The 25,765-nt window shown below is 43.7% G+C and overlaps 1 protein-coding gene and 1 long non-coding RNA gene across 4 annotated transcripts in view; one reads left to right on the top strand and one right to left on the bottom strand.

Moving 5' to 3' along the window:
• The window catches only part of kiaa0232 (KIAA0232 ortholog), a 60,191-nt gene extending 54,906 nt beyond the window's left edge, over nucleotides 1–5,285 (bottom strand). For all 3 annotated transcript variants that reach the window (XM_042338863.1, XM_042338869.1, XM_042338866.1), the window contains exon 1: nucleotides 5,224–5,285. The gene's annotated coding sequence lies outside the window, so the exon portion shown is untranslated. The remainder of the gene's footprint in view (nucleotides 1–5,223) is intronic.
• Nucleotides 5,286–9,029: 3,744 nt separating this feature from the next.
• On the top strand, nucleotides 9,030–25,329 carry LOC103181321. Its single transcript, XR_488199.2, has 4 exons — nucleotides 9,030–9,270; nucleotides 9,663–9,850; nucleotides 23,762–24,042; nucleotides 24,702–25,329. It is a non-coding gene; the product is annotated as an uncharacterized LOC103181321 (long non-coding RNA).
• Nucleotides 25,330–25,765: the final 436 nt, after the last annotated feature.

Here is a 25,765-nt window from a genome sequence, read left to right as displayed (position 1 = left end):
TCAGCCAGCAGGGGGGTATGAGGAGGCGGAGTTGAGTGACCAGCAGTTGGGTGGGGAAGGGATCGAGACAGCAGGTGGTGAACTTCATGCGGGTGATTGTGGTTGAGTGGGAGGAGGGAGTTTCAGGAGCCGTGGCGGAAGGAAAAGGCGGTGTGGATGGTCTGTATGGGGTGGAAGGGGACATGAAGGGTGGAGGAGGACAACGCAGCCAAGCAGATATTTTCAATCTTTGAGGCGAAAAAGTCTGGGACCTCTATTTCTGAGTTCCTACTTATTGCTAGGTAAACAGAGGTGTGTGGAGTAAGAAAACATGCCCAATATTTCACCTTGTCGGGAATCGAACTCGGGTCCTCTCGCTTGCAAGGCGAGTGCTTAGGTAAACTGTTACAGGACTCCGTAGCAGTTTATCTGGTCCCATGGTTAATGCTCATCCTATCTCAAACGTTGAATGAGCTCTCATTTTGCAGCTTGAATCCACAAAACTCTGTCGGGAGGGCGGAGGATGAAGCAACCAAACAAGTGACCTACATTTTCCATACAACTTCCATGACCTCACAGTTTTCTGCACAAAAATGACCCCAAAACAGCAAATGAAGTGAATTTATCTTTAAGATTGTTGATCAGGTTCTGGAGGAACCTCCCTTTTTGAACAGTGTTGGGGAACCTTGTTCGACACAATTGCAGTTTGTCACAGGATCTGGTCAAATTTGATTTCAGCCTTCCAGAATACGCACTGTCCTCCTACCTTTTTAAATGAGTCCAGCATCCTGACCTCAACCACTTGTTATAGTTGGTAATCACCCACTGAGAAACAAAATGCTTCCCAATGTTTGCCGTTAAATTGCCCCTTAAACCTATGTCCTCACCTACTTTCTTGGTACATCCTAACGTATTAATCTGGGTTTACTTTTTCAATCCTATTTAAAATGTTATATATGGAAGGTCATCCCCTTTCAAGACTGAAAATAGTCTCATGGCTATCAGACTGGCTCAATTGGTAAGGTTCTTGCCTCTTAATCAGAGGTTAAGGGTTCAAGCCCTGTCAACGCTAACACTCCAGTGTCGTGCAGGTGTCGTGTTGCCTTGTCAGTGCTGTCCATCGGATGAGACACTAAGCCAAGGTCCCACCTGCTTGGTCCGGATGAACATTAAAGTTCCCATGGCACTGCTTGAAAAGAGAAGGGAATTTCTCCTAATGTTCTGTTCTCAAAAACCCCACAAATAAAATTGATAATTTCATTCACTCCACAGCTGCGGGACACTGTTGGGCACAACTAGGCTGCCGTGTTACACATTAAATCCTGTGATACATTTTGAAATGTCCTCCTGACATGAAAAGGCACCATATCAAATGCAACGATTATTGTTAAATTGGTACATCCAAAAATCCATTGCTTTTCCCCACCCACCCACTGGGTGTTCCTGGATTGTCACCAAGACTGTGAGCTCCAAGTTGCAACATAGAACTCAAATCCACAATGTTCCTATCCAAAGGTAAGAGTGCAACCACACCACAAATTTCTAACAATCAATTTCTAATGTTCATGTTCTGATAGTTTTCCCAAAACTATAAAATGTATGAAACATCCTGGAGAATTGCAATGGACTGCCACTAAAGTTAATGATGCACTGTATTATTTTAGCAAAATGAAAATGAGACAACACTTCCAATTAGTATTGAATCGGGTAATTAAAAGAGTATCTCAGTGTACTTTGAGATGTTCTTCCATAAGAAAAGTGATATCTTCATAAGTTGCGTAAATAGAACCACCATTGACACTATTAGGTCACCTTAGTTGCTTAAGACCATTTTAAGCATAAAACTTACAGTGAAACTTGAAAATGCCAAGATACTACAGTATCACATTGAAGCAGAAAGTGAATGTCACAGTCTTTCTTTCCTGATACATTGCTGCAAGTTAAACCTGCTTTGTCATGACCGTCTCTGTACAGTTCCGCAAATGCAAACAACCACACCCAAAAAAGTTATCACATTAAAGACGACACAGCGTTTGTAAACTGTAAAAAAACAATGAAATTCTTTAAAAAGTACACTATAGCTTTCTATTATAACTGATATAAAATACTCGATTACAAATCAGTTTGAAGTGGGGGAGGGATCCCAGAGGCCAAAGGAGGTGTGGAGGGAGGGGCTTGGTGGAGAGAGGCAGGAAGAAGGGGGGGGTGAGGGAGAGAGGAAGGGAGTGGGGGGAGCGGAGAGAAGAGGGAGGCGCAGAGGAAAGAAGAGGGAGGGGATAGAGGGAGAAAGTGGGAGGGGCAGAGAGAGGAGGAAGGGGAAAGAGGAGTGGGAAGAGGGAGGAGGGGTGGGAGAGGAGGGGGTTTAGAAGAGGAGTGGGAAGAGGGAGGAGGGGTGGGAGAAGAGGGGGTTTAGAAGAGGGTGGGGTAGAAGAGGGGGGAGGGGTGGGAGAAGAGCGGGAGGAAGAAGCGGGAGGAAGAAGCGGGAGGAATAAGGAAGCGGTAGGGAGATGAAGAAGGGACGGGGAGAGATGGAGAGGGAGGGAGAAAGAGGAAGGGAGAAAGAGGGAGGGAGAAAGAGGGAGGGGGAGGGGAAGACGAGGGAGGGAGGGGGGAAGACGAGGGAGGGAGGGGGGAAGACGAGGGAGGGAGGGGGGAAGACGAGGGAGGGAGGAGGAAGAAGAGGAAGGGAGGAGGAAGAGGTTACAAGAGGGAGAAAGAGGGAGGGGGAGGGGAGCGGCAGGGAGAGAGGAAGAGGGAAGGAAGAGGGAGAAAGAGTGAGGGAGAGGGAGAAAAGATAGGGGGAGAGGAACAAGAAGGAGGGGGAGGAAGGAGGAGAAGAGGGGGATAGAGGGAGCGGACGAAGAGGAAGCAGGATGGGGTTAGAGGGAACAGAGGAAGAGTAAGAGAGGGAGGGGAGGAAGAAGAGGGAGGGGAGGAATAGAAAAGAGAAGAGGGGAAGAGAAAGGAGGGAGGCGGGAGGAGAAGGGAGGATGGGAGGAAAAGGAAGGGGTATGAGAGGAAAGGGGAGGGTGGTGGGAGGAAGGTGGAAGAGGGAGATCAGGGAGGAAGAAGGAGGAGGAAGGAGGAAAAAGAGGGAAGAAGCGGGAAGGAGGAAGAAGAGGGAAGGAAGAAGAGAGAAGGAGGAAGAGGAGGAGAAAGAGGGAGGGGGAGGAAGGAGAGAGAGGAAGAGGGAGGAGGTGGAAGGAGAGGAGGAAGAGAAAGGGAGAGGGAGGGAGGGGGTGAAGAAGAGGAAGGGGGTAGGAAGAAGAGGGAGGGGAGAGGAAGAAGAGGGAGGGGGGAAGGAGAGGGAGGGGGAGAAAGAAGAGGGAAGGGGAACAGTGGAAGAGGGATGGCGAGGAAGAGGAGTGAGGGGCAAGAGAGAGGGGGGGAGGGGAAGAAGAAGGGGGGAGGGAAGGAGGGGGAGAGAGGGAGAGGGAGAGGGAGGGAGAGAAGAGGGAGAGGAGAGGGAGGGGGAGGAGAGGGAGAGGAGAGGGAGAGGGAGAGGAGAGGGAGGGGGAGGAGAGGGAGAGGAGAGGGAGGGGGAGGAGAGGAGAGGGAGGGGGGAGGAGAGGGAGGGGGGGAGAGGAGAGGGAGGGGGGGAGGAGAGGGAGGGAGAGGGAGAGGAGAGGGAGGAGAGGGAGGGGGAGAGGAGAGAGAGGGAGAGGGAGGGGGAGGAGAGAGAGGGAGAGGAGAGGGAGAGGAGAGGGGAGTGGAGTGAGAGGGAGAGGAGAGAGGGAGAGGAGAGTGAGGGGGAGGAGAGTGAGAGGGAGAGGAGAGTGAGAGGGAGAGGAGAGGGAGAGGAGAGGGAGAGGGAGAGGAGAGGGAGAGGGAGAGGAGAGGGAGAGGGAGAGGAGAGGGAGGGAGAGGGAGAGGAGGAGAGGGAGAGGGGGAGAGGAGATAGAGAGGGAGAGGGAGGGAGGAGAGAGAGGGAGAGGAGAGGGAGAGGAGAGTGAGAGGGAGAGGAGAGAGGGAGAGGAGAGGGAGAGGAGAGAGAGAGGAGAGGGAGAGAGAGGAGAGAGAGAGGGAGGGGAGGAGAGGGAGGGAGGGAGAGGGAGGGGGGGAGAGGAGAGGGAGGGAGAGGAGAGGGAGGGAGAGAGGAGAGGAGAGGGAGGGGAGAGAGAGGAGAGGAGAGGGAGGGGGAGGAGAGGAGGGGGGAGAGGAGGGAGAGGAGAGGGAGGGGGGGAGAGGGAGGGAGAGGAGAGGGAGGGGGGAGAGGAGAGGAGGGGGGGGAGAGGAGAGGGAGGGGGAGGAGAGGGAGGGGGGGAGAGGGAGGGGGGGAGAGGGAGGGGGAGGAGAGGAGGGGGAGGGAGAGGGAGGGGGAGAGGGAGGGAGGAGAGGAGAGGGGAGGAGGGGAAAGGAGAGGAGGGGAGAGAGGGAAAGGAGAGGGAGGGGAGGAGAGGGAGAGGAGAGGGAGGGGGAGGAGAGGAGGGGAGGAGAGGGAGGGGGGAGAGGGAGGGGGAGGAGAGGGAGGGGGGAGAGGGAGGGGGGAGGGAGAGGGAGGGGGAGGAGAGGGAGGGGAGAAGAGGGAGGGGGAGAAGAGGGAAGGAGAGGGAGGGGAGGAGAGGGAGAGGAGAGGGAGGGGGGGGAGAGGAGAGGGAGAGGAGAGGGAGGGGGAGGAGAGGGAGAGGAGAGAGAGGGAGAGGGAGAGGAGAGGGAGGGAGAGGAGGAGGGAGAGTTTATTTATTTTTTTAAAAAAAACAAAACACCAAACAAGTCGCACCCAAAAAAAAAATCCACATCACAGCAGCGACGAGCGGGGCCCTGTGGTCAGGGAACCAACCGACTCCCCTCCTCTCCCTCTCTGAACACAAACGCCGCGCCCCCCCCCTCCCTCCCGACAGCCGGCACCACTGAACCGGCGGGCGGTGAGGGCCCCCCCACCCCCCACCACCACCCCCCCCTCTCCGGCCGAAAGGCGTGAAGAAGAAGCGAAGCGACCGGCGTCAACGGCCCCTTCCCGTTACCACCCGCCGAGCGACCACATCATCGCACGACGACAGGAACAGAAGCAGCGACCGAGACGCGGCCTCTCAGTCACTCGTCAAACCCCCCCCCACACACCCCCCCCCCCCCCCAGCCCCCCCACCCCCACCCCAGGCCCCCCCACACCCCCACCCCAGGCCCCCCCAGACCCCAGGCCCCCCCCACCCACCCACCCCGGGGCCGTTACAATCCCCGCGCCTCACAACCACCACCACCGCCGCCGCCGGCGCCGCCATCATCAGTATCACTCAGGTTATTTACCCGTTTCTTTGCCCCTCAGGAGCAGCAGCAGCAGCAGGAGGAGGAGGAGCGGCGGCGGCGGCGGCAGTTGGAGGGGCAGCTCCCTCCCTCCCTCCCTCCCTCCCACCCTGTGGAGGAGCCCGGCCGGCGGGGAGCTGTGGCTGTGGGCGGGAAGCCGGGCCGCTGCGTGTGTGTGTGTGTGGTGAGTGAGTGAGTGTGTGTGTATATGTGTGTGTTCGTCCTCGGCACTTCCCACCGTCTCCGCCTCCTTCGCTCCCCTCGCCCTCTGCGAGGAGCCGCTAACGTCCGCCGCCGCCCTCCACCAGCGCGAGGCGAGCCCAGCCCCCCCCCCCCTCCCCACACACACACACACACCCCCTCCCCCCCCACCACCACCGCCTGTGCCTGACTGCCTCACCCGCCCCTTCCCTCTCCCCCGTCGTCAGGGCAAAGGCACGTAGGCGACCGGAGCGTCAGCGTCAGCGTCAACGACGCGCTGACGCAAGAGCCGGAGCCCGCCCGCCGCCCGCACCGCGCGAGCCCCGCGCCGCTCCCGCTGATGGGCAGCTCCCCCGCCCCCCGCAGCTCACGCGGGCGCCGATTGGGCGGGTTCACGCCCAATTGGGGCGGGTTTTGTGTTGTTATTACTGTGTGTGTGTGTGTGTATAAAGAAAACACACGGCGTTGGGCGGGTGCCTAAGTCATTAAAACCTGCAAAACGTCCCCCCCTCCTTCTCCTCCTCCTCCTCCTCCTCGAAGATCTTTTCTTGCACCGTTTCGAAAAGCACTCGCCTAAATTGGACCGTTCGCTACCCATTGCGGGCAAGGCGTGCGGTTGGGCTACGTTTGGGCTCGTGTTTGGTGGACTCTGGGCTACAAGCGTACATTTATTTCTGGCAACTGCTGATTGACGTCTTCGCTTGCAACACTGCTCGCCACCAGAGACTCGATCAAGCGAGGTTGCTCAATGTGTGTGTGTGTGTGTGTAGGTGGTGGGGGGGGAGGGAGGGGTTAAAAACAAATTGACCTTCAACCTACGCAGTCACTACATTTTGCAATAAACCTTTGTAAGGCGCCTTTGAGACTTTGCCCCGATAAAAGGTCAATTTCAAGGGTTATTATCTCTCTTCACGTATTAACTTTTCAGTAAAGGTACGAAATAAGAGAATGCAATTCATTTAATTTCTTCTCTGAATTCACTTCAACAGTAATAAAAAAAAGATGATATGACATATTCAACAACTAGTGGCTCATGTGGAGCATAAACACTGGCATAAACCAGTTGGGCCGAATGGCCTGTTTCTGTGCTGTATATTCTAATGTACTCTATCTCTTTTAAAGCTCTTTTAACTTAAGTGCTGTAGTAATAGAAAAGAGAAATCAAAACAATTGTTTTGGTGATTGAGTCTAGGTTAGGGTGGTCCTTGTTGGACAAGTAGTAGGAAAGCTTGCCAGACAGTGCTATCCATGGCAATCTATGCGGTTTTAGCTGGTTAGACTCCAGCAGTACCCCCAACGCACACTCTGGAGTCCCCAGGGTTTTGCCAACCTGCACCTAATACTTTACAGAATGAGGTAAGCAGAATGCAATGGAATATCAGAATTGAGCCAGCCCTCTGTGGCGGTCTCGGTAGTCCTCTTGCTGAGCCAGACAGTTCCGCAGTACTCCAGGACACTGCTTGCGACAGCACAGCCAGCCTGGCTCATCAGCAGCACTTGGGGGGCAGAAAATGGGGGCGGGGATTCTGCCTGCCCCCATTTTGGATCATGGATCCTGTTAACCCTGCAAGCCAAAACTAGGGTGGTCCTAGCTGGACAAGCAATGGGAAAGCTTGTCAGACAGTGCTATCAGTGGCAAGCTATGTCGTTTTAGCTGGTTAGACTCCAACGCACACTCTGGGGTCCCCAAGTCTTAGCACTTGCCAACCTGCAACCAATACTTTACGGAATTAGATAAGCAGGATGCATCCCTCCAGGGAGAGAGCGCACATTACATTGCAACAATCTATCTGGGATTTCCATGTATAGGTGAGATACATGGAATTCTCTATTTGGTTTGGATACTCTTAACAACAACGACAAAATTACATTTCACGTCGGGAGGACATCCCAAGGCGCTGGACAGACAGAGTTTCAGACCTGAGCTGGGGGTCAAGGTCGGGGAGGGTGGAGGTCAGGGGGGGAAGCAAGGAGATCGAAAGCACGGTCTAAGAGGAGGGCCTTGAGATGGGTCTTGAAGGTGGAAAGGGAGCAGGTGAGGCGGAGGGACTGTGGGATGGAGTTCCAGAGGGTTGGGGCAGAGTGGCCGAAGGCCCGTCCACCAATAATGGGGTGAGCAAGGCGGGGGACATGAAGCAGGCCGGAGCACACTGAGCAGAGGGAACAAACAGGATGGTAGCAGGTTAGGAGGTTGCAGAGATAGGGGGGAGCAAGACCATGGAGGGCTTTGAAGGATATTGAACTGTATCCTCTGTGTGATGGGAAGCCAGTGGAGTCAGGCGAGGATGGGATCGAGGGGGTAGCGGAGCTCAGTGTGGAAGAGGACATGAGCTGCAGAGTTCTGGATGGTCTGCATCTATGGAGGGAGGAGTTGGGGAGGACGACAAGCAGTGAGTTTGCATAGTCAAGCTCGATGTAATGAAAGCGTGTATAAGGGTTTCGGCGGCCTGTGGTGTGAGACAGTGGCGGAGCCAGGCTATGTAGTGGAGATGGGGTTAAGCATGGTGATGGGTTTCTGAATGTGTCAGACACTGGACTGACCCAAAAATCCCCTTCCTAGTGTATGATTAGAGTTTCCTCTTAAACACATTGATGCTTTTTGTTTCAACCAAGGCTTCCTGCAGTGAATTTCATGTTCTCATCACCCTCTGTGTGAGGAAGTTCCTCCTGAACTTCCTATGAGTGGGTGGTTAAATGCAAAGTTTTAATGTGTCAAGAAGGGTGTTTGTGTGTGAAAAGTGAGAATCATGCAACCTGAAGAGATGACCTGTGTGACTTGGATTCATATCCCAGTCTCTAATTGTGCTCAGGACTGTGAAGAACAGGAGAACGCTTGAAGAGTTATACTAATAAAATGCAAAACGAAACTGTTCTGACAAAAGGTCATGGACCCAAAATATTGACTCACTTTCCTTTCACCATAGATACTGCCTGACCTGCTGAGTGTTCCCAGCGACTTCTGTTTTTGTTTATATTAATAATAATCCTTGCATTTGATATAGGGCTTTTTACATCTTCTAGACATCTCAAAGCGCTTCACAGAATATACTGTAAAGTGAATTGACTGTATATTTATGAAGAGTAAAGTGGAAATAATCTCTACCTCTAAGGACATGCAGACTCAGGAACTGGGCTACTGAGACAGCTGCAGAAGGATCCTCTGAGGATATACACAAATCTCATAGGAACTGCTGCTTGGAAGTGCTGAAAGAAATGGTAGCACTCCTGCTGGCCCAGCTGAGAACAAAAAAAATGCATAGATAGTGGATTATCGTGAATTCCTTTATTGCTTTGGATACATTTTTTGATATTATTTTGGTAGCAATTGATACTTTCACTTTTCCATTAACTTAAATGGCTTTCATCATGAATTGAATTTATTGTGTTCAACAAATTATATTCAGCATTGTGCAGAACACTCCAGGGCAATATCCAATAGACACTGTCAATATTGCGACTATATCTAATAGACACTGTCAACTGTTTTCTTTCTTGAAAGCATGACAATTGAAAGTAATTTGTTAATAAAGCTCCACTATTGCGCAGCAAATTTATTTAATGAACAGCTGAGTCATACAGAAGTGCGCAAGTCCGATCCCCACACTTGTGAGTGCTGGTTGAGGACAGGATTGGGCTCAGCTGTCATATTCCTGTGCTGTGATCAAATAGCTTGTGGGCCTCACTGTTGAGCCTCACAATTATGGCAACTTGGGAAAGGTACAAGATAAAAAACAGACATGTCTCACAAATATTTGTTTTCTTTAATAGAGTGCCTGTGAGGGGAGCCTGGCATCACGTGGAACAAATGTCCACTGGTTCATGATGTTATGCTGCCAAAATATCTTAAAGGTAAGTTGTTCCTGAGAGTGATTTTCCACAGATGAACAATGCCAATGCTTGCAGTGTGTGGAGCATTGCCTTTGATTTAACGATTAAAGAAAGCCCTACAAAGGAAATAATCTTTATTGATTTTGCAGAAACTACATGCGTTTGATACATAATTTGAAAATCACCATTCAAGTTTCTCAACGCACAAATATGTATTGAGTACAGTGTTTTTTAGATCCCCCCCCCACTTGTCCCCCACGCACAAACATGTTTGCATAAATAATGATATTGCTTGCATTTCATACAGCACCTTATCACGTCTACACACAACTCAAGAACGGAGCTATTCGTAGAACCATAGAAGATAACATCATGGGAGGCTACTCAGTTAATGGTGCATGCTTGGTTTGCAGGGTTAACAAGAATCAAGTGAAAAGAAGCCCTGCTTCCCAGGATTGAAACAGCTGAATGGTTAGTCCCATTCTTATTATTATTCATTTTCTCCGTACTTCTGCTTTTCAGATATTAATCTAATGAAAGCTAATACAGATTCTGCCTCAGCCATCCTTGTAGGTTGGACATGCCACATCCTAGCAATGTTGTGAGTAAACATTTTTAACCTCTGCCTTTGCTCTTTTGTTAACTACCTGAAATTTACACTCTCTAGTTATCAACTCACCAACCAGTAGAATTTATTTATCTTTGTAATATGCGATCAAAACACATAATTTTAAAAATCTTCTATCAGGTCTCCTCTCAATTATCCCTATTTTAAGTGAAGCATTCCTAACTTCTCCAGTTTCTCCTCATAAGAACAAACTCATCCCCAGTGGTCTTGACATCCTTAATATAGTAAAGTGCCCAAACTGGACACAATACTCACAGAGAGGGAGACAGGCAGCAAATAATGAAACATTTGGAGTATGCCATTCTTTTCTATTTCCGCTGAATGAGTTCCACAAAGTGGCCAGAAACTAAGTGCGACTTGGTATGGTTACAACTGTGAGCTCACTAATGTTGAGTGTACAGTGCAGACACATTTAATTTTGCAACTCACCTGTCAATGGCTTGTGAAAAATGTCAGATTAGTATCTTGCACAGGTGGAATGAAAATCAGTATCGCACATACATTAGTACAGTATTATTGTTTACATGCTGTAACCTTTACACTGAAAACCTGTCCAGCGAAACTTTGGTGCTGTGCTATCCCTACTCTACATTCTTTGCTCCTGATCATTATCTGTTGGAAAATGTGTATATGTATGTGGTCAAAGAATTGAACTCAGTTGTGATGCCCTCCATATATTTAATAATTGTATTATTCATGATTACTCAATTACGTGAAGAGTTCTTAGAAATTTTAGGTACACCACAGTGAAGATATTGAAAAATGAGCTGAAATTCACCTTCCTTGCAGCTGTCTTTTCAAATCCAATGTGACATGCATACTATATATATATATATATTATGGAGTCAAGCATTAGAAACAAAGTGGAAGATTCAGGGGTGAATCTCGGGTTGAAGGAAGGAGGGTTGGGGGTTGCGGGGGGGGGGGGGGGCGGATGTCGAGGTCAAGATTTTGCTGATTTAGTTCCACGTCTCCACTTCCTTCAAAAATGTCACTGATTGGCAGACTGGGCAGTCAGTGGGCAAGTTATGGCTGATAGCTGGCTTTCAATTGATACGGGGCCGTTATTGTTGGAAGAGGCTGCCGGTCAGTCAGTGGGCAGGCTGTGGGTAATTGTGAAAAAGTACAGATTAGTGAGTGAGGTTTGGCCAATTTTTGACTGACCTCAAAGTGACTCCCTCCCCCCCCCCACTCCGCCTCTGGGAAGTATAAAAATTATCTAATAAATAACAACTAACACGCGTTCAGAAATGGTCAATCTTGTCTGACCAACCTCATAAACGTTTACTACGAGATGACAGCTCAAATTGACTGACTGGACATCCAAAAGGCTTTTTAACGAAGTATCACATGAAAGACTCCCCCAGTTTGTATCTATTACCATGTCACTAGGTATCAAGCGGAAGACATGGAAATAGATACAGATTGGCTGAAGGGAAGGAAGCAGAGAGTTGTTGTTGGGAGAGCTGAGGGAAGGTGTAGAACAGATTGAAGGCCTTAACGACTCAATCCATTGGGAGGAGGTGGACTTCACACTGCAGCGCCTTTCTAATGGTAAGGCAGCAGGTGCAGATGGCATTAACACCGAGTTTCTAAAAGCTGCTCTGGGGGCTGGGGGAGAGAACAGAGAACATTCAGGATTTTACAGATCCGACACAAGAACCTCCAACACTCCTTGGAGCTGCCCTCCTAGTGCTGGTCAACAAGTCGTTCTCTGAGGCATGCACTAATTCTGGTTTCTATCCACAAAGAAATGTGACCCTAGTGACAACGAGAACTACAGAGGAATCTCACTGATTTTATTGACTTTTCAAATTATTATTCGCGTAGTTACTGTGTATGTACTGCTTACACTGGGGGCTCGTGGTTTGATCAGGAAGGAAGAAGCTGGCTTCCATTCTTGTGAAGAATGTGTGAGCGAGATTGTGGCTTTGTATGAGATTGCAGAATGTCGTAAAACTAAGGAGAAACCCATCTATGATGCGTTTATCGACTTTCGCAAGGCTTTCGACCTAGTTCCTCATGAAGCTCCTATGATGAAACTGGAAGCCATGGGGTCACATGGCCAAATCTTGGATTTTATCTGGAATTTTATCTCTGAGATCCAGATCGCTGATGGACTCACTGAGCCCATCCCTCTTGAAAGGGCAGCCCAATGTCATCTATCCTATTCGGTGTATAGATGACATGCTGGATGGCATTGAGGGGTCGATTTTGTGTTCCAAATCTTTCTGACAGGATTGCAACACTTCTGTTTACGGACAACATTGTGCTTGACTCATTTTTGCACTGCACTCACCATCTTGGGAGATGATGGTGAGTGACCCCAAATACGGAATCATGTTTCTGCAGACTCAAAAGAAGACATTAAGGGTATTGATTGGAAGATACTGTCCAACTGTCCAATTATTGATTCTTATCGGTACCTAGAGGTTGTGTTGGACACCAATGTTTGCATGGACACAGTCCTGAAGAAGCACTGTTTCATCCAAATCTCTCTTGTGATTATGTGAAGTCATCATGTCAAGTCCTGACAATGCAGCAGAAATATACACTTAGGCAGAGCAGTGCTGAATGTGATGTCGGACCGGGACACTGAGTCTCCACACAGTTGGGAAGGGCCTGGCATCCTATAACTGAGTTGTAGGTTCAAAACAACATCCTGCCAATTGGTAGCAGAGCACAACAAAGATCCAGGGTGCTGTAAAAAAACTCTGGGATCACTCAACCAAATGAAAAAGAATTTGCCATCCCTTGTTTAATATTTGCCTAGGAAATGTAGCTGATATTTTCAAATTGAATGCTTTGTGATGACAAAGCTAACAAATGAATATCATTGGATCAGATCATAAAAATCCAACTAAATACCATACATAGATACCTTATCTCCAAATTGTTCCTAAGCTTTTTATTTCTGTTTTGCACCGCACCTCAAATCCTGTACTCAAACCTTAAAGGGAGGTATTATAGGTAGATTTGTGGAGTCCTGTAGCACTCGCCTCACAAACAAGAGGCCTGGGTTTGATTCCCGGCAGAGCGAAACCTTGGGAAGTTTCCTTACTCCACGTGCCTGATAATAATCCCTCAAGAAAAAAAAACAATAATAAAATTGGTCACTGCAATCCATGACTGTTTGTGGGACACTGCTGTGCACAATTTGGCTGCCGCGTTTTGCCCACAAATATACAGTCAATTCACTTTACAGTATTTTCTGTGAAACGCTTTGAGACATTTAGAACACGTGAAAAGTGCTATATCAAATGCTAGGATTATTATTATTATTATTTGTTTCAGATGTAAATGAGGTACATCTGAAACAAATGATTTGGCAGAAATACAATTTAAAGTATGGATAATTTACAAAAATTTTACTAATAATTGTAGAAAAATATAGGAAAATGATTACAGAATGATTTGTGTAGATAGAACAATTCCACATGCATTATTCATATTTCAAAACACAAATCTGATGTTACATCCTGCAACAGTTAATTAGGAAATATTCCTAACAGATGGCAGATTGTGAGTAACCTTCTTAATCCCTTCCTTCAGGCAGTTCAATAACTCGAGGGATTTAATAACCCAAAATGGGTTAGCAGGTGATCCATTAGGGATCACGCCACAGGGAATCCTTTAAATCTCTCTGTTCTGTCATTTTTAATGAAACTAATATTCTCGTTCTTTTATGAGAATCGATTGTGCAGTTCAGGAGATTTTAAAATAATATACAGCATATAAACAGTTTCAAAGTCTTAACTAACCAGAGACAGCAAGATTTTTGTGTGTGTGTGTGTACGTATAAATGTATGTGGCTGTGCATCTACCATTTGTTACTTAAAAACATTCAGTAACATTAATATTTAATGCAAGTGCATTTTATTGCACAAAAACATTATTTATAATTTAATTAACATGAGTGGAAGTCTTGTGGGGATTTTTCTGTGAGCAAATGAACCCCTTTTTGTTTTCCTGACAATGGGACCTTTTCATTTCAAATTTTCTCTTTTTTTCCCCCAAACTTTTCTCCCTTCTCCTATTGGTGGCTACTTGTGTTGAGGTATATTACACTGGGGTTGGGAGCCCCCCCACCCAGCACTTTGCCCATGTCCCATTCTTCATCACGAGCATAAATAGGAAGCATTGAAAGGCCATTTGAAGCATATGCGGTTGCAGTGGAGAGGATCTGAGGTGGGACCCTGGCTGATTCTTTCCTTGTCTGTGCAGCTCCTGCATTGCCTTTAACTAATATTCCGTCAAGGAAGATTTTTCCATTTATAAATAACTTTTAATACCCCTCTCTTAAAGTTACCCAGCATCATGCACCATTTTACATTCAATAGGATGGAACGGCTTCTACATATGTTACATTTCAATTGGCATTTGAATGGGGAATGTCAAAGAGCAAGTCAGAGTAACTTATTTTTTCTTATTCCTTTGGGGAAAGTCACTGGTCTTTCAATTCATGGTTGTTTGAGCAACATTGCAAATTGACAGCCATGTTCACCTACAAATACACAAGTCACTACACTTTACAGTAAATCCTGTTTCAAACTTTCAAACATTTTGACGACATGATAAGGCATAATATCAAATGTAAGGATTATTATTATATCCTATGATGCTATAGAAGAACAGAAGAGAGTTACCTCTGGTGATCAAGCCAATAAATACCCAGTTTAATTGGCCTTTCACTGTTTGCTGTTTCTGTGGATTTGCTTTGTTTAAATTGGAATTTACCCATAAAAACATGTCTGTACTTGATAGTAATTACTGTAAAAATAGTTTTTTTTATTGTATCAGAGACCATTTGCCTACAAAACACAATTTACAGTAAACCAGGCGAAACATTTGATACTTTCTCCTAATGTGAAATGCATTATGAAATGCAAGGATTATTATTATAATAAAAAAATGCAAGTTCATTCTTTATTCAGTGTTTTGATAAAGGATGACGCACAATGGTCATACTGGAAAGTGTTACTGTCACTGAGCACAAGCGTTAAATCAAAGTAATTTCCATTTGGTGTATTTTTCACTTGTCATGATACACATGCTGATGATCATAAATCAATGTTATTTTGTAAATGAAAACCTAAACGATGGGTCAAAGCTCATATGTTAGGGCATCAACAATGCTGGCAACAGCATCATCGAAAACAAGACAAGTCACGAAGATCTAGTTAGATTATACAAAGAGAGATAAGGAGCTCCACAATGTTGAGGTTCTAGACAAAAATATTACACTTGGAACTTTGAACAAGTTTGAGCATGCGAGAAAGAGGGTGACAATCCACAAAATACAGTAAATTTACTTTACAGTACATTCTGTGAAGCACTTTGAGACGTCTCAACGACGTGATAAGGATGCAAGGATTATTATTATTATTATAAGTGGGACATTGTCAGCCACTGGATAATACATTCGCTCTCCCATCATGACATAATCATTGTAATTTGCATAATCTTGCTATTTTCACATTTATTACTACAAACTGAATTTCATACACTTTCCACATTTATAATTTATAAACCTAAATTAAGTTGTTATGGTATTTTAGCAGTGTGAAATACTCAGCAGTAAAGCTACAGAATATTTATTAATGGTAACAAAATAGCCATTAGTACTGGAGAAAGACTGACATTGTTACCGTTAATTTAGAAATTTCATTCAATCCACTTTATATGCATTTGTTCAAGTCGAACAATTGGGTATTCTTTCGTTAAAAAAAGCAGTGTAGCAATTTCTAAGTTTCAACAAACTGAAAGATATCAAGATTCAGAAGATAATTTGTGTTTGTGCTTTTATGTTGATTTGATTTGAAACAAAAAGCAAAGCAATAATCCCATTTGTTGAACCATTGTTATAAACAAAACCATGTCTTTCCTTGGAATCAAATAACATTTACTTTTGTTTCACAATATTGTGTGTCTGGGTACAGAGGAATACATTAGTCACAAATTTAATTAACTCTAGAGAGAGAAAAAAACATTTCATGTTTCAGCCCTGAACGAGCCTAGTTTCTCCAGGAGGCAGAAAAGTTAGTAAATTTAAACCCACAAAAAGAAAACTAAATATTGTTGGGAAAATATCTTCCACAAAAGATTAGTTATCTATATTGAATCCCAAATAATGGTTAGCATTACCCAAGTTAAATAATATTTGAGTGTGTGTCTATTCCAAGCAAATGGCAGAGTATCATTACCCTCTTTAAGCATATGCTTTAACCACAAGTGCTGGTAATCTCTTGGACCAAAGTGATTTGGCCTCGCACAGTGCAAGCAAGACAACAACAACAACTTGCATCTGTATAACACCTTTCATGTGGGGGTAGCATCTTGGAGTGCTTGAAGCCAAGTTAACATTTATCAAGATACTGTCACTTTTTAAAAATCACCATTTGCTTCTCCAATGCCCTCCTGATTCTTTATTTTTGTTCTTCATAGGCTCTCGTCCAAGTGTGGGTCTTGCCAAGCTTTTAAAACTGGCCAAGTGGGGGGAGGGGGGAATTGGACGATGAGGTATCACAGCTGAGCATGATTCTATCCTCACCTAATGTTCTGTTTCGGGCAACATAGTTGTGATCATGGGGGGAGTGGGGGGGGGGGGGGGGGTGAAATCGACAGCTAAACCCCCCTTTCTCAGCATTGAGGTCAATTGTAGAGTTCCAAATGCTGCCTTGGTTGAGATTAACTAATTTAATAATATTAATCCTTGCATTTGATACAGCGCCTTATCATGTCTTCAAGACGTCTCAAAGTGCTTCACAGAATATATTGTAAAATCAATTGACCGTATATTTTGTGGGCAAAACGTGGCAGCCAATTGCTCACAGCAGTGTCCCACAAATAGTCCTGGATTGAATGACCAATTTATTATTTTTTTTTGGAAGTAATTATTACCCACGGAAAAGCAATCCTCCAATCAACTAACAACCAGGTTCCTACTTACCGCTCGGTAAACAGAGACTTGTGGAGTAAGGGAACTTGCCCAATGTTTCTCTCTGGCAAGAATGGAACCCAGGTTCTCATTTGTGAGGCGAGTGCTCTAACCACTGGGCTACAGGACCCCATGGAACTTGACAGAGCAACAACAACAAACTAATTTGTATTTTCAAGTCAGGAGGACGTCCCTAGGCGATGAACAGTCAAGGAATTAGACCCGAGCTGGGGATTGAGATTCGGAGAGGTGGAGGGCAGGGAGGGTGGGGGTAGGAGGGTGCGGTCGAAGAGGAAGTTCTTGGGACGGGCCTTGAAGGAGGGAACGAGGCAAGGAGATTGTTGGATGGTGTTCCAAAAGGTGGGGGGAGAAGGGCTGAAGGCAGGATTCAAACTGGCAACATTGTGGCCTAGTATTCCTCCGGGCATTGCCTTTATCCACAAGGCCATCTGTCAGCTCTCTCAGGTACAATCTTTTGACATGTATTGTTTCAGCAATTGTGCTGTTTCAGCCTTTAATGTTCAGAAACATCCTCTCAGATAATTTTACTGATGTACATGGACTGAGCAAGGAATTAGGATTAAAGTAGCTACAGTAGATGAGCTAGCACTAGTTTAGGCTGAATGGATCTCTTCCTATGCTATAACTTCTATGATTCTATGGCTACAGAAATGGTAATGTACCAAAAATCAATATTTTAGCCCATTTGTAAAAGACATCCATCATGGTCCCTGACACAACTCCTGATAATGTGACCCTATCTTAACTTGTCACTACCACTTAAGTTATCATGCCTGCAAAGACATGATATAGGAGGGTTTAATGGGAGGAACATTATGAAATCAAAGTTATTCTCTGTCAAGTTTGCATTTTCCCAGAGATTATATTTAAACAACAGTACTGTATTCAGATGAGGGGGTGGGGGGGAGTATTTTGTGCTGAAAGTACTGAAGGTGTGTCTCTTTATTTCCTTATTATTTTAGTTTGTTTAGAAAGGCCGATAAATGGGTTGAGTGAAGAAACAATTCACATAAATTCGAATGGCCTTATGTTTTGGAAGGTAAGTGGTGAATTATCTGATTAAAGACAGGACAACATTGTTGTATGGCAAATCAGTAACAATAATTACTTACTCTAAATGTAATCGCTCCAGATCTTTCTTTGCTTCCAGCAAAGGGGTTCACATTTACAGAGAAAAAAGAACTTTGGCTTTTATAGCATTTTATCATGTTACACACTTCACAATATTTACTGACAATTCTCTCGACTGTTTTGTAATTAGCCAGTGAAAGCACAGCAAGATCCCACAGACAGCCAATTAATCTGGCAGATTTTTTGGCAGGAACCCCAAGAGAAATTTCTAGTATCTTGGTATCTTTAAACATCTACTTGAAGAACAGGCAGAAATTTAATGTCTCATCCGAAGGGCGATAATAATAATAATAACAATCCTTGCATTTTAAACAGCACATCATGTCATTAAGATGTCTCAAAGCACTTCACAGCACATATTGTAAAATGGACTGACTGTATATTTTGTGGGTTAAACGCAGCAGCCACGACAATTATTTTGAGTGACCACATTTTTGGGGGATTATTACCCTCTGGAAGTGATTCGCCAATTTACTAACAACTGGGTTCCCTAACTACTGCTAGGTAAACAGAGGCATGTGGAGTAAGGAAATTTGCCTAAGGCTTTGCCCTGCCCAATAATCGAACCCGAGTCCTGTTGCTTGTGAGGCGAGTTCACTAACCACTACACTATGGGATTCGAACTGTCTTATCTCTGACAGTTCAGCACTCCTCCAGTATTACACTGGAATGTCAACCAAAATGATAAGTTCAAGTCCGAATTTGAGGCTTTGAACCCACCACTTGCTGATCAAGAGGCTGGAGTGCTACAAATTCAGACATCATCTGCACTTATATTAAATCCTCACTTTTGCAGGATTCTGCTATTATATTATACCAAAACAATATTTGTGTGAGCTTTAGATTCAAGAAAAACATTAGTGATCAAAATTTGGGGAATTATTGTGAAACAATTAACTGGTTGAATAATGTCCTTGAGGGAAGGAATCTCCTTCCCTAACCCATTCTACCCCGCATGTGACTTCAGTCCCAGATGACATCATTGACTCTCAATGCCCTGTGAAGTGATCATTCAAGCAAACCATTCAGTCAGCCCAACTAGGAATTGAAAATGAGAAAAGTAAACAAAATTAAATGTGATAGTATCTGCCTGACTTGAGGTTTAACAAACTACTCTGTGGGCAGTTGGGCATTTGCCAATTCTTGAGACGTTGATGAGGAAATAGTTCAAATTCCTCCTTAAGCTTTCAACACGAATATGTTTTCTCAATTACAAGTGTTATATCCAGATACTCGGTTTCCAAAATTCTGGAGAGAATACACAAATTTATTTTGTACAGGGAAAAATGGATGAAAGTATGAGAGTCAGTCAATTTTGGATCAAATGATCGGTTTGTTTGTTACTTTGCTCGATATCTAAAATTCTTCTGTGGCATTATCAGTTTATTTAAATTACATTCATAATAAACATATTGGATTACAGGTAGGATTCCATATTTTGTTTTGAATCAAAGATTGAATCTCAGTTTTATTTCTATTTGAACTCTGTTATCTTCGATGGGCAATTTAATAATAATAATAATCATAATATAATAATCCATATGTTTGACATAGTGCTTTTCGCATTGGGAAAATATCTCAGAGTGGAGTGTGTGGTGGGCTATCTGAAGAGCAGAGGGGAAGTTTCTTGTGCTAGTTACCATTACTATGTACAAGGTGTGCTTCCTGTGACCCTTTACCCTGTGAGATGATATGAAACAGCATTAAAGGTTGTGGAATACTGTGTAGCCTAGGCATACCCTCTTGGTTGAAGTAAGAACACAGGAAGGGTGAGGAGAAAAATGTTACAGTAGCTTGCCAACTATAACTCGGCATTATTTTACTGCTGTACATCTAAGTGAAGTTTTGCTGATGGTTATAATAATAATAATAATCCTTGCATTTGATATAGCGCTTTTCACATCTTCTAGACGTCCCAAAGCGCTTCACAGAACACACTGTAAAGTGAATTGACTGTATATTTGTGGCGAACGGGGCAGCCAATTGCGCACAGCAATGTTTCACAAACAGTCGTAGATTGAAAATGACCAATTTATTATTGTTTTATTTTTGGAGGGATTATTATTAGGCTCTGTGTGGAGTAAGGAAACTTGCCCAAGGTTTTGCCCTCTGCCTGGAATTGAACTCAGATCTCTCGCTTGCAAAGCGAGTGTTCTAACCACTGAGCTACAGGATTTCACTGCTGTACTTGTTTACCTGCTAGAAACCTGTGGAGTTTACCTGTGGAGTCCTGTAGCTCAGTGGAGTCCTGTAGCTCAGTGGTTAGAGCACTCGCTTTGCAAGTTAGAGAACTGAGTTCAATTCCAGGCAGAGGGCGAAACCTTGGGCAAGTTTCCTTACTCCACACGCCTAATAATAATCCCTCCAAAACCCAAAACAATAATAAAAATTGGTCTTTTTCAATCTACGACTGTTTGTGGGACATTGCTGTGCACAATTGGCTGCCGCGTTCGCCCACAAATATACAGTCAATTCACTTTACAGTGTGTTCTGTGAAGCGCTTTGGGACGTCCTCCCGACGTGAAAAGCGCTATATCAAATGCAAGGATTATTATTATTAAATGAATAGTGTCTGCCTTTTATTTATCTAATCTCCTTGCTCTGTCTGGTATAGTTATGTGAATAAAGAAATGTGCAACAGGTGGCCTGCACTATGTGAGAAGTAAGACAAAGAAGTGGTGTCTGTGTGTAATAATTGGGTGGCCTTGCAGAATGTTCAAATGAAATGGTCATTGTTAGGTTGGGAGTAAAAACAAGAAAATTGTATCTGTGAGATAAACCAGATGGTCTTAAAGGTTACGAAAAACTTGTGTATTCACATGTATAAAAATGGGGCACAAACTAGCCTGAGGAAAAGAATGAAGAAACTATTAAGAAACTACTACCAATAAAACTCTTGCAGCTGTACATTCTGTTCTTCGGATCAGCAATTATACCTTCCTGTATTATTCACATTCCTTGGTAAAGGTTGAAAAGTTAATGTTCACTTGTCTGTGTGAGCTTGATTGTCTCGGGAGCTCGGACCACGCAAAGTCTCACAAAATTTCTGAGTCAACAAGTTCATTTAAAAAAATGAAAACTGAAATATAATGATGATTTGAGTCAACGTCAGCCACTCAAATTAACAGAAAGTGCATGCGAGTGGCCAGGCTAAGAATGTAGACACTTCCTTCTCTTCCAGTTTAGTGAACGGAAGCTTAGTCTCTTTACAACTATGATCAGAATTCACATCAGTAAAACCTTGGACCTCTCATAAAAAAGCAGCACTACTAACTGGTTCTCCCAAACAAATACCTGCTGCAATCCTACGGTTGCTTTCATCAACCATTCCATACTTCTTCACCATCTCTGTGATCCTGTCCTTTCCAGGTTTCACTCTTATCTTTTTCCCAGCATCTTCACTTTGTTTCCCATGCAGTCGCAAAAAATATTGAGAGTTATAGGAACCATGAGATGGAAAAGAATCAACTTTTATAAATTTACTACAGGGCTTTGTTGTATTGAGTGAGGGTCTTCTCACAAGTGTTCTTAATAAGCCTTACAAATATTTCAAACTGTTTTTTGTAAAAATGAATCATTTCAGCTGAAGTACCAATATTGCTATATTGTACCTTATTGTCGCAGAACAATTTAGCAATAAACAAAAGAACAGAACCTCTGTACTCTGTACTTTCTATTCTTGAAGATTGACCACACTTCATTCCATGATGCAACTCAATGGTGGAAGGTGGGAGGAAGGCTGTAAATTTAGTTTAGAAGAGAAAAAAGTTCATTTTTACAAAGTATAAACAAGACTAATTGTTGAATCTGTTAAAAGGACTGAACTGTGTTTATAAAGTATCTGTAAGTAAAACAAAACTTTATGTCCTTGACACAAATACTGGGGCTGGAAATCTCTGAGTCAAAGAATGAGTAAAAAATAGATACATATTATAGTAATAAACACACAGTGAGAAACATGTAGCAAATTAAAAGCTCCAGATCTGTGAATATTGTCACCTAATAAACACTCCTCATAAGGGTAAGAGCAAAATAAAGTGTTGTTAGTGTTACTGTTAACCCATCCTGAGGTGTCAGTAGTGTCAGAGCACAACATCCCGGGCTTCCTCCGTATATTTGTTGATTTTCCAGATATGCTGCAGACAGATACATTTTTGTGGGTTATAACATTTTCCACAACTATTGTAGCTTCCAACTGTATTACAGTGCTGCACTGCCAGCATAGTTGTTTTTTTCTACCACACAGATTTCTAAAAATATTTATATATTTAAAATATATAAAAAAGTTTGTGCCCCATCGCCCCCCCCCCCCACACACACACACACTCAAATGGTGTCAGCTTGGCTCAGTCAGTTGCACTTTTGCTTCTGGTTCAGAAGATTATGGGTTCCAATCCCCTCTACCCGGTTGGAACTTTTAATTCAAAAGCTCGGCTCACACTGCAGCCCAGCAATGGGGTAGTGCTTTATTATTGGTGGTGCTGTCCTTCAGATGATATGTTAAACTAAGGTCCTGCTTTGAAAGTTTCTGCATCTCCAAATAAATTCACTTCATGGATCCCTCTAGCTGAGTTGGCTGAGATAAAGTGGTTGGCAATGGCATGTTGGAATTGAATAAATCCTCTGTGGTGGTCCTGGTAGTGTAGTTCCTGAGTCAGCTAAGTCCACAGTACACCAGGGTACTACAGATGACAGACCAGACAGCTTGGCTCATCGGTAGGACCTAGAGAAGCAGACCTATCTCTAGAAGCATTCTTCCCACTCAGCTGCTGTTAGCCCCTCAAGGCAAAGCATTAATGGGTAAGGTGTTCCGACCTGGAAAAAAAAACCAGTTAACTTGCTAAATCTCTGGATGGCAAACGTATGTGATTTTAGCTTCTTAGCTTCTTACCTCAACACACTACGGGGTCTCGAAGCTTTGACTCTTTTCAACCTGCACTGAATATTCTCCGGAATTAGGTAAGCAGGGTGTGCCTCTCCAGAGAGAGAATGTGCATTCCATTGCTGACGTAGCAACATTTCAATGTGTTGGGGACATTCATATGTGGAACTCACAGTCTTCGGATACTGTTAAGCATGGTGATGGGCCAGACACCGGACTGACCAAAAAAAAGCGTCATGGTTGTTTATGGAATATCGCTGTGAACAAATTAGTTGCCTACAAATAGAGTCACTAAACACTTAAGCTGTTATGTGTTTTGAGATGTACATAAAATGCAAATTGTATATGATAACTGAATTATAATTGTTAAAAAATATATAATTTCAGTACTGCCAATATTCACATATCTGGAGCTTTGGGTTTGCTACATGTTTCTCACTGTGTGTTTAGTACTATAATATGTATCTCATTTTTACTCAGTCTTTGGCTCAGAGATTTCCAGCTCCAGGTTTTGAGTCAAGGACATAGCTTTGTTTTAGTTACGGACACTTTATAAACACAGCTCAGTCCTTTGCTACAATAAAGCAAATAATTAGATAATTACACTCATATCATGCTCTTTGCCATGTAATGTCTGGAAATGTGTTCTTACCTGTCTTTTTTTTAGCAATTTTCCTGTTTTTTCTTTAGAGCCCTTGAAGCTCCTAACTGTGAGATGCTGAAATCTAAACCTAAGTAGAAGTCCTTCTTTACACCGATGTGACTGCAGTAAAACTGTTTCAGTTTTGATAAATGCGATTTAAGAAATATTCCTTACATTTGGTATTGTGTCTTCCACACCGGGGGACATCTCAAAGCGCTTCACAGAATATACTGTAAAGTGAATGACAGTGTCATTTGTGTGTGAATGCAGCAGCCAATTTGTGCCCAGCGATGTCCCGCAAAACAGCCATGGAGTGAGTGACCAATTTTATTTGGAGGGAATGTTGGCCAGGACACCACAAGAAACTCGCTTCTCTTTTCGAATAGAGTCATGGTCTCTTGAACCCGAACAGGCAGACAGGACTTCAGTTTAACGTCTCATCCGAAGGACAGCAATGCAACTCTCCCCAGCACTACATTAGAGTGTTATCTTAGACTATGTGATTCCAAGTCCCGATGTGGGGCTTGAACCACCAACCTTCTGACTCAAAGGTAAGTGCTACCAACTGAGCCAAGCTGACACAATAATCCTTATATTTGAATTGTGCTTTTCACACTGGGAGGTTGTCAAAGTGCTTCATAGGATATATAAAGTGGAGTGACTGTTTTGAGTGGCAAATATACTCATAACTGCACTATTTTACCAGAAGATCACAAACATTTTGGAAATATTGGATTTGACCTCTGGTCTTTTATTTTGGAAAAATCACACACTTGCAAGCTTTTGTTTGAAAAGAGGATCTTAGAATGGCTTCATGAGATCACAATTGTTTTCAAAACTGAATCCTTGTTGTGGTCCAATATTAAGAGATACATTCATTCTAAATACATATATGTGTGTGTGGGCAACAACGATATTACTCCAGATGTAGGTGGGATGCATGGAAATCTCAGTTTGGTTTTAATACTCTTAAGCATGGCGATGGGTTTCTGCAAGAGTCAGACACCTGGTCTGCCCCAAAAAATCTCTCACAGCCTTTGACAAGTTATTTGGATATTCAATAATAACACTAATAGCATAATTTCTATTGAAGAATCTATGGTATAATTCTCTTATTAGGCTAATTCAGTTTTTACCTTCTGTTTGAAGGATTTGCCAATTACGATTAGTTAGTTGATATATTTTTCCTTTCACCTCCTCTCCTCTTTAGGTCGCCCTGTTCTAGAAATAATTTCCCACCAAGATGGTAATGGGAGAGGAGATCTGCTGCCAGACGCCCCCAACCCCAATTGGGGAACAAAATTGGTTTCTCCTCAGCACCTCTATTTGACAACACAGATTGTGAACTCAGTTCATGTATGGTGCAGCCAAGCTCCTTTACATTGTGCCTCTCCTCGTCTTGAATCTCCTCATCTTATTCTGTGAAGCGCTTTCAGATGTCTCGAAGATGTGATAAGACGCAATATCAAATGCAAGGATTATTATTATCTTGGGTTTCAGTTTTGATTAACGCAGTTTAATCATGCAGGAGACACCAAAGTAGACTTGTGACTATTTTACACCAACAAGTAAATTCCCTATTTATAAGCAGACAATTACTTGCAATAACACCCTGTTTGTGGAATTCTTTCATTGTATTGTTTAAACATTTAAAGAATTCATATCACATGAGTCGTTCTGAAATACCAGTATAATTATAGTGGAGGTTGCCAAATCTTGCCGGTTAGACAAGATTTAATGCCTAAGAGTCACCGCAGAGACATCCCTGGCATCTGTGCTGATGGTTATTTTAGGTACATTTTACCTAAGGTTTCATTAAATTCCCAGAAAATTTAAACACACAAAGGATTTGTTATTTGAGTTAATAATTAGTACTTGATAGCATTGTTTCTTCAGAACTATATATCATGCTGTTGTGACACAGAATTAAAAGACAATATATATATAGATCTGGAAGAAAGATATTAAAAAAGAAATAGATGGGGCTGGGAAATAGATAACTCATAGGCACTGCTAAGTAATAGAGGGGAATATTATTTTGAAATACATTAAGTACCCTGATCAACATAACTAATTTTTCATAGTTGATGAATGAACTTGATGTTGATGCGATACAGACAATGAATTGAAATGATAAATGATAATAATTGTTGCATTTAATATGGAAGCTTTTATGTTAGGGCATCTCAAATCGCTTCACAGGATTTTCTGTAAAATGTGGCGACAGTGTATTTGTTGACAAATGCGGCAATTTGCACATAGCAACGTCCCAAG

Source organism: Callorhinchus milii, unplaced genomic scaffold, assembly GCF_018977255.1.
Source record: "Callorhinchus milii isolate IMCB2004 unplaced genomic scaffold, IMCB_Cmil_1.0 Scaffold1, whole genome shotgun sequence".
NCBI lineage: Eukaryota > Metazoa > Chordata > Chondrichthyes > Chimaeriformes > Callorhinchidae > Callorhinchus > Callorhinchus milii.
Note: the sequence above shows the minus strand (reverse complement) of the source record. Positions and strands in the feature narration are given on the sequence as shown.